Below are 8,420 nucleotides of genomic sequence, written 5' to 3'. Positions count from 1 at the left end.
TGCCCTTGGCACACTGCGTTGTTGGCATGTCCTTCCAGCCCTAAAGACCTTTTGTATGCCCAAGCTCTTATCTCTTATTTGGGTTTATTCTAATGCATTTTGTATGATACTAACATTAGTTAACATTCCTGTACAGACAGTAATTGTTCTGCTGACATACATGATAGCGCATGGAGACGTGCTACATTGAAAGTGTCAATGACATTTTTCCTCCGCCAGTGTCTCAACCAACAGCACAACAAAGTTTCACCAAACGATTAAAGAATTCTACCAACTGTATATATTTATACATATATGTAAGAACTGATTAGCTAAGCCTGTAGAGAAGCAAGTTAAATATATATGACATCATGAAAAGTAGCTGAACATTTTAATTTTGGCATGTGATTTGTGGCTGAGGACTTGACATTTTTGTGGCACAATGTCTATTAAACAATGAAGGAGATCTTTAATAAACCTTTGTCTTATTGGAATTCTTTCCTGATAGTTACACCTGTTCTGCATGCACATTTCACACTGAAATAGGCCTAGTCTCTGAAATGTGACAGACTTTGTGCTCCTGTCTCATAAGCTGAACGGTATGATCTTTGGCCCAGATTTCATTGTCTCCAGTAAAGGGTGCAGTTGTGCTGAACTTGAGACTTCCATACCCTAACCCTTACCTGACCTTAACCTAAAATTCGACTTCAATGGGGTGACGTCAGTTGGACGTCCCAAGGATCACGTTTAGACTTTTCCTCTCTTTTACCCAGCTCAACTACCTTTTTGTGCCCACCGGGGCCAAAACACAATATCTTACTTTTGAGTCTGTCCAGCAACAAGTGTACATTACAGTTAATGGGATTCTCTGGTACTTTTATATACTTTTTAGCCAGTAGTTCTGAAAGTAGCGCTCACGGCCCAAAAGTGGTCCCTTAAAATGGTGTACTACGTAACAAATGTGCAGATCTGTGCACCATGTCGTTACTCTCGCTCTGCTGTGTGCATGATGTGCCTCTTGCTAGCTGTCACTCATATGGTGAGGGTCTGAAGCTCATTGGTTGAACTTGAATGCAAGGGGGCTGGCCCACGTATGGAAAATAGCGCAGCACAGCTTCCAGAAAAACAAACTCGGAATGTCACGGCTAATTGAGTTAAGACAGTAATTCTGCTCGTGGATTATGCATGTATGAACTGCACATTGACACATCCAGCCCAAAGTAGGAGGTTAAAAAAATACTTAGTCGCCGAAGTTCCGGAGCATGTCTTTAACATTATGTAATGCAAAGGGACCCAGTAAGACAAAACTGCAACATTGAATCTGGTACAGGTCTGTACCAGTGGAGGGCAGCATTAAGTGGCCTAGTTCATGTCTGCAGCCGTACTGTCTGTCTCCCAGTAGTTTGGACTTCTTGAAATCTGATTTAAGGACAATTTCAAATCAATCATTTTGAATTGGCCCTCATTCGAATAGTAATTAGATTACACATCCCCAACAGCTGTCGTGAATTACATTGGCTTTTCCATGGCGCTCTATTATGTTCAACGGTTATCTGAGTTCATGTGACGTTGACGTCCGTGACCATGACAAAGACATTGTTTTGTGGCTGTGATCGATACCGTTCATCTATTCTTTCACACCAACCTTGTCAAATAATTAGTATCATACCCAACGTAGAGCACCCACCAGATCATCCCGTGATTGGTACCCATTGTGTGCCTGCTTGATTAACATCTGGCCCTCTCATCAGCGCTGCAGTCGTGGTGGCATGGTGCCCGCCGCTGTAAATGTGCCCCGGCCGGCCTCTCACACATAGGCCCCAGGCAGAAGAAAGGGCACACTCTTAACCGCTTGGCATGCTCCCTTCCCCCCTCCTCCCCTCTATCAGACCCCTGTAATTATGTCAACGGAGTATAGTAAAAGGCAGTGTGAAGCCAGCCTCTTGTTTAGCTGTTGAACTGGAGTCTTCTCTTTTTCCTAGGCATAACCCCAATTTGCTTTTAAGTGAAAACAAAACCTACATTCAGCCGGTCAGCGTGGACAAAGGGCTAGATGTTTTGGTGTGAGGTTCAGAGGGAGTGAGTGGGGGTTGGGATGGGGAGCAGCAGCAACGGCGCCGAGGAGGGGTTTAGAGTTGATGGCGCAAGAGGGAGGAGGGGTGGGCTGTTTGCCGGCTTTATTTGTTCTTGGTTGCCGGGCAATGGAAGGGGGAAAGCATCTGTGACAGCTGTAGAGGGGCCGCAGCCTTTCCCCCGATCTACAGAAGAAGCCCTGTAGGTAAAATACAGAGGGAGAGAAAGGGGGGTGGGGGAGGATAGGGAGGGAGCTAGTTAGCCCATGTGTGAAGTTCACTCAAGACAATACCCACAGCAAAAAGGTGGGAGCTAGATTTGTGGATAGGATATGGAGAATCAAGCCTCCATTATGTCAATCTTGGTTCTTTCCCTCATGCCTAGACGGCAGGTGTGCACTTGAGACAGGCTTTGGCCACACTGTAGTGTAACATCATCAAATGGAGTGAGAGGTGTTGTGGACTGTGTGTCAGCTAGCCAGTTAGCACTGAACAGCATGCTGCCCTACTGGCCAGACGAGTCTCATTTGTATGCCTGGCGCCCTTCTGAACAATGGCTAAGTGTGCAGCAGAGCACAGAGTTGATTCTCTTCGGATGAATCAGAGTTAGCAGCAGCCTGAAACGACTGACATACAATACAAGTCTGCATGGACAGCTCAGTGAATTAGACTACCGGTAGTGACTGTTTCTGTCTGTTAGAATTGGAACTAAGTTGTTTTGCATTCTGTTCTCAAGCGGTTGACTTTTGGTCACTGCTATAGTGCTGTGAGTAAACAGTACAACTACATGCCTTTGAAGGATTTTGCCTCTAACACTCATTCTTTTATTGCTACTCAGCCTCCTTGTATTCACTGTAGACTAAACGTAAGTGGTGCGTGTTTATTTTACAAGGCAGCCTATTTTAAACTTCATTGACACTATTTTTTGAGGGAGCCAGGGCAAGATGAGCAAACAAAAGATGCCTGGTTTCTAGTCACCGGCTATAGGATTAACAAAAATTCTGTTGACTTGAGTTTTTACATAACCTACATATGTATACACTCCCCTTGAGTATTTACACAGCCCATAAGCGAAGAGGACTCATTCCTGACTATTCAAGCGACACTATCTGACTTAACCATACATGTCTCTTTTCATGGAGTTTAAAGCTGCTTTGGTCAGAAGCATATCTCCAGGAAGTGAGTTGCCACAAGGGCATCTTGCAATTTGCAGCAGTGATGAAATGAGTGTATGACTTGAGCTGCCTATTAGCTTTAGTTACAGTATGTCAGTGCCCGACCCTCTTGTTCATGCATGCATGTACAGTGAGCTCCAGTGAAAGCATTTGGGGGTGTGATTCATCAAATATGTCAACTACCTCACCATTTCATTTACCTCACAGTGAGTGCTAAATAATCAAAGACATGTCTCTCTTTTCCCCCTCAACATCTACACGCTCATTCCAGCCAGGCCACACTTTAAATTGAAGGCCTCCGTTACGCTAGACTTTCTTTGGCTTTTAATCCTTTCATGCGAGACCTACCCCCCCTCTCTCTTAGCTACTCTCAATAAAGCCAATGGCGATACTGTATCACTCTGAAGTAGCTCCTAGTAGTTCCTTGCCAGGCAAGACAAAAAAACAGAAAGAAAAATACAGTGATGGATGGATGCCTGCGGCAGAGGAGCCAACCTTAAAAAAACTGCAGCCGTTAATTTCCTGATCCCAGCCTGACGGCCCTCCCTCAGTGTTCTCTCTCAGAGCAGGAGCAGGAAGAGATGGGTGGGATGAGGTTTCGGGAGCTAATTGGCAACCTTGGCAGTTCGTTTATGGAGGGGGGTCTGTTTGAAAATAGTGCCCGGGTGCCAGTCGTACGCTTTTCTATGTGGCGGAACCGGCTCCAGAGAGTCTATGTTGTAAGTAAGAGGCCCAAAAGAACTGACCCAGGATCTGCCAAACGTTGACGCAAAACTAAATCTGGAGGATGAATGCAGAAAATAGGAGCCTTAATTGACACCACCTTTGGTGTATTTCTTTGGCAGTTCCATGAAATATGGGTGTCTTGTTTGACAGATGTAGCAACTTCTCAACCCTCTTCCGTTCTCTAACCTGTCCTAAAATTGCTTCCAGTTGCTTACAAGAAACATAATTCTCAGAGTAGAGGTCTCAGTCTCTCACCATGCCTCTCCACTCTGCTCCAGTACCATCACGGTTGTTGTGATTAGACCACTGCTAATCTATTGGCGTGTCAAAAGGTAGGCATCCCTCAGGGCTGCGTCTTTCATTCAGCTTCATTTCGTTTCCACGTGTAATTACGAGTGATGTGTAACGATATGTTATTTTCCTGCATGGGCTATGATTGGGGTTGGGGTTGAAGTTATAAGGCAGTTCTCTGTACAGTCTCAGGTCCATCTGTCTGTGGGTGGACGGTCGGGTGAAACGTGAGAGGGGAGAGAAACCATGATGACCGCAGGAGCCCTGCAGCCCTGTCTCAACTGGTGCCAAGCCCAAAATAGGAGAGCAGCGCTCGTTCCGCTCACAACTGGCAACCCAGGCCCCCCTCTCTTGCCCCTAGTAGGGACAGAAATACCCCTAGCCCGGACTACTGCTGCCCTTCTGTCACGACTGTTTACCAGCTGTGGCATTGCCATCGCTTTCAGGGCCCTAATGGCCATTGTCATTTTCTTTATTTAAATTGTACTACATTCACTTGACTTCCCTTAGTTAGTACTCATGTACTGTGTTTCTGGCCTTAACTTTTAACCTTGGCTTTTGTGCTGATTTACACTGAGGTGTTAAATGTAACTTTTAACCAGTCCAAAGTTCATAACGGGTTCCACTGGTCACAGATGGGAATGCCATATCTTCAGCTCCTGCATTCATTTGAAGAGAATCAGCTGCTTGTGTTGGAGAGTCCTCCGGTTTTTATTCTTGACATCTGGTTGCAATTATGTCATGCTCTGCCTAACTCGGGGATAACCACCACATTATTGAACAGATGCCAGAGAATGGAGTAGTATGGCGCTCACATCATTCTTTCCTAAATGAGTGTCTGCACACAAACAGATACACAGGTGTGTGCATAGCCGCATAACGACCCACGTCCATTTTGGGCATATGAGCATTTGATAAATCCCTTGAGAAAAATGATTATTTCTGCAGTTTGCTTATGCTCTATTATCTGACTAAGTGTTTTGGACGTGTGTGGCCATGGGTTTGTCTTTGAAGCTCTCTGCTGCAGCATAGTTCTAACCTGTTTGACTAGTTGAAATGTGTCTCCAGTTGTCAATGGAGAAGCTGTTGCCAGAGTGACAGATGGCAATTGGCTAAAAACAATTTTGAGAGTTTCAGAAAAAGTTGCTGGTTTGATTTCTAAGCATTATAATGGAACAAATTACACTTTGACGTAAAAGTAACACACTTTGTGATGTACGTTAGATCTACGATGTACGAGTGATCATTGTCAACACATTTAATTTCCCCAGCAAACATAAAAATAATGCATTACAATATATCACTGGCTAATTCCAAGATGTCTAACGTTGAATAGCTTGGATGCCTTACATAGTTGTGGTTGCTCACTCACAGCAAGACTACTTGAGAAGAGAATGCTCCCAAGAATAAGCTATGACTATTTCTCTCAATTACATGTTATCATTATTATTCTGCCTGAAAGCAGCCTACACACAAAATGGGTTTTGTTCTATAGGCTAGCTTAGGATATTTACACTAGCGAAGCAAAATCCAACATTATAGATGTTTGTTTTATTTTAGGCTATTATGTATGTCTGGTCTGTGCATGGGGTAGCCTGGGCAGATGCTAGTTGGCGCTATGGATCTCTGTTATAGTCTGGGCTTAATGTGCCAAGCCGGTAATACACTCGTGTCCCCTCGTGACCGATTCGTACTAAAAACCTTCTCCATTCTGGCTGCAAAAGCTTCGATTTCCTCCTTAACTTGATTTAATGGCTAGAAGGCGGGAACATTTTTGAAAATGTGCATACTTTCTTCAATTTTCCACAACCATGCAAGAGTGGCTAAATGCCAGTGTTGCCAACTTAGCGACTTTGTCACTATATTTATCGAGTATTCGTGGTCTTCCTGTCTGGGTTGGCGCCCGCCCTTGGGTTGTGCCGTGGCGGAGATCTTTGTGGGCTATACTCGGCCTTGTCTCAGGATGGTAAGTTGGTGGTTGAAGRTATCCCTCTAGTGKTGTGGGGGCTGTGCTTTGGCAAAGTGGGTGGGGTTATATCCTTCCTGTTTGGCCCTGTCCGGGGGTATCATCGGATGGGGCCACAGTGTCTCCTGACCCCTCCTGTCTCAGCCTCCAGTATTTATGCTGCAGTAGTTTATGTGTCGGGGGGCTAGGGTCAGTYTGTTATATCTGGAGTAYTTSTCCTGTCTTATCCGGTGTCCTGTGTGAATTTAAGTATGCTCTCTCTAATTCTCTCTTTCTCTCAGAGGACCTGAGCCCTAGGACCATGCCTCAGGACTACCTGGCATGATGACTCCTTGCTGTCCCCAGTCCACCTGGCCGTGCTGCTGCTCCAGTTTCAACTGTTCTGCCTGCGGCTATGGAAACCTGACCTGTTCACCGGACATGCTACCTGTCCCAGACCTGCTGTTTTCAACTCTCTAGAGACAGCAGGAGCGGTAGAGATACTCTCAATGATCGGCTACGAAAAGCCAACTGACATTTACTCCTGAGGTGCTGACTTGCTGCACCCTCGACAACTACTGTGATTATTATTTGACCATGCTGGTCATTTATGAACATCTTGGCCATGTTCTGTTATAATCTCCACCCGGCACAGCCAGAAGAGGACTGGCCACCCCTCATAGCCTGGTTCCTCTCTAGGTTTCTTCCTAGGTTTTGGCCTTTCTAGGGAGTTTTCGTGCTTCTACACCTGCATTGCTTGCTGTTTGGGGTTTTAGGCTGGGTTTCTGTACAGCACTTTGACATATCAGCTGATGTAAGAAGAGCTATATAAATACATTTGATTTGATTTATGCAGACCCCTCTAGCGACACATTTTCAAAAAAGCGACTAGCGACAAATCTAGCAACTTTTTCTGGTGTTATTGGAGACTTTGAGACTGACGTGAAAGCACGTATCGTTCTTACTCTTAATGAGCAGCGGGTGCTGTTGTGTGCCCCACCCCGGTACCAAAGCACTCACAGGTGGCCCAGTACTCGCTGCAGTCAGAGCAGAAGATGTTCACCCCTCCGCATCCAGACTGCAAATGAATCGCGCATGCGGGAAGCCGCCACTGGCTGATCCCGCCCTGGCTTACATAAAAATAAATTAACCTGAATTAGGGCCAGACTAGTTACCATAATTTTCTCACTTTGCCATTGACAGTTTTTTCTATTGTCTCTTTTTGGTCAATTTAGATTGTTAATGTTGATTGTATACAAAAAAAATTTAAATAAATGTTATGGTTAAAAAATTTCATGTTTTACTGTGACTTGTTGTAGGCTCCTAAGTGGGCCATAAGGTTAAAAATCAAACAAAATTAAGAAAAAAATATATATAGATATTTTTTTTAAACTAAGTAACTCCGCCAGAGTGTCTCTTTTGCTGGTCCCAAGCCCGGATAAAGGAGGAGGGTTGGAATTGGGACATATTAAAAAAAAAAACAAGAATCGACAGAAGAAAGTTCATTTGTAGTTCTAAACATATTTATCGTGTTTTTCACTCACTTTTTGTCACTCCCACGACGTTCCTCTCTCCTAAAGTGTACATCACAATTACATTCACATGGCCAATTATGCAAATTCGGTGATGACGCCATTTAGCGACTTTTAGGACAGCCAATAGCTACTTTCCTTACTGAGGAGTTGGCAACACTGGATATCGCATTCAACTAATCAGGTTGCAGCAGTCAGTTTTTTTTTTTCAAGTGATCAAAGTTCTTCACCTGCTACGTCGAGCTAAATCGATGGCCGAGTGGGCAACGTCGTTAGTGAATTGGACCTGCATCCGGTTTCGACGTGGATTCCCCAAGGGAAGTGGCTACCGCGATGGCTGAGGGGGTAAAAATATAGTGTTTGGTCTGCAGCCCTGGTCTGATAGTTTTGAAATAAAAGTTGTACCCAATGAACAAACAGTTTTAAATTACATGTATTGGATTTCTTGGCATGAACTCGTTTACAGAATTGTTCACAGTTTTAATACAAAATGTTAAACATTTTTGAAGTGAAATTATAAAGTTAAAACGAGATTTAGAGTAGAATACATATGTTTTACCACCGATGCAATTAAGTTAGTTAGTTAGGTATGTGGGTGTGGTGGTAAGTGTCATAGTAGTCAGGGATCAGTCCAGGGCACGCCAGGCAAAGCCAGGAGGAATCATCAGGCCAGGGTGTCCTCAGGCATAGAGAGAGCATT

This window comes from Salvelinus sp. IW2-2015, linkage group LG21 (assembly GCF_002910315.2).
Source record: "Salvelinus sp. IW2-2015 linkage group LG21, ASM291031v2, whole genome shotgun sequence".
NCBI classification, from domain to species: domain Eukaryota; kingdom Metazoa; phylum Chordata; class Actinopteri; order Salmoniformes; family Salmonidae; genus Salvelinus; species Salvelinus sp. IW2-2015.
This window is presented reverse-complemented; position numbering follows the sequence as displayed.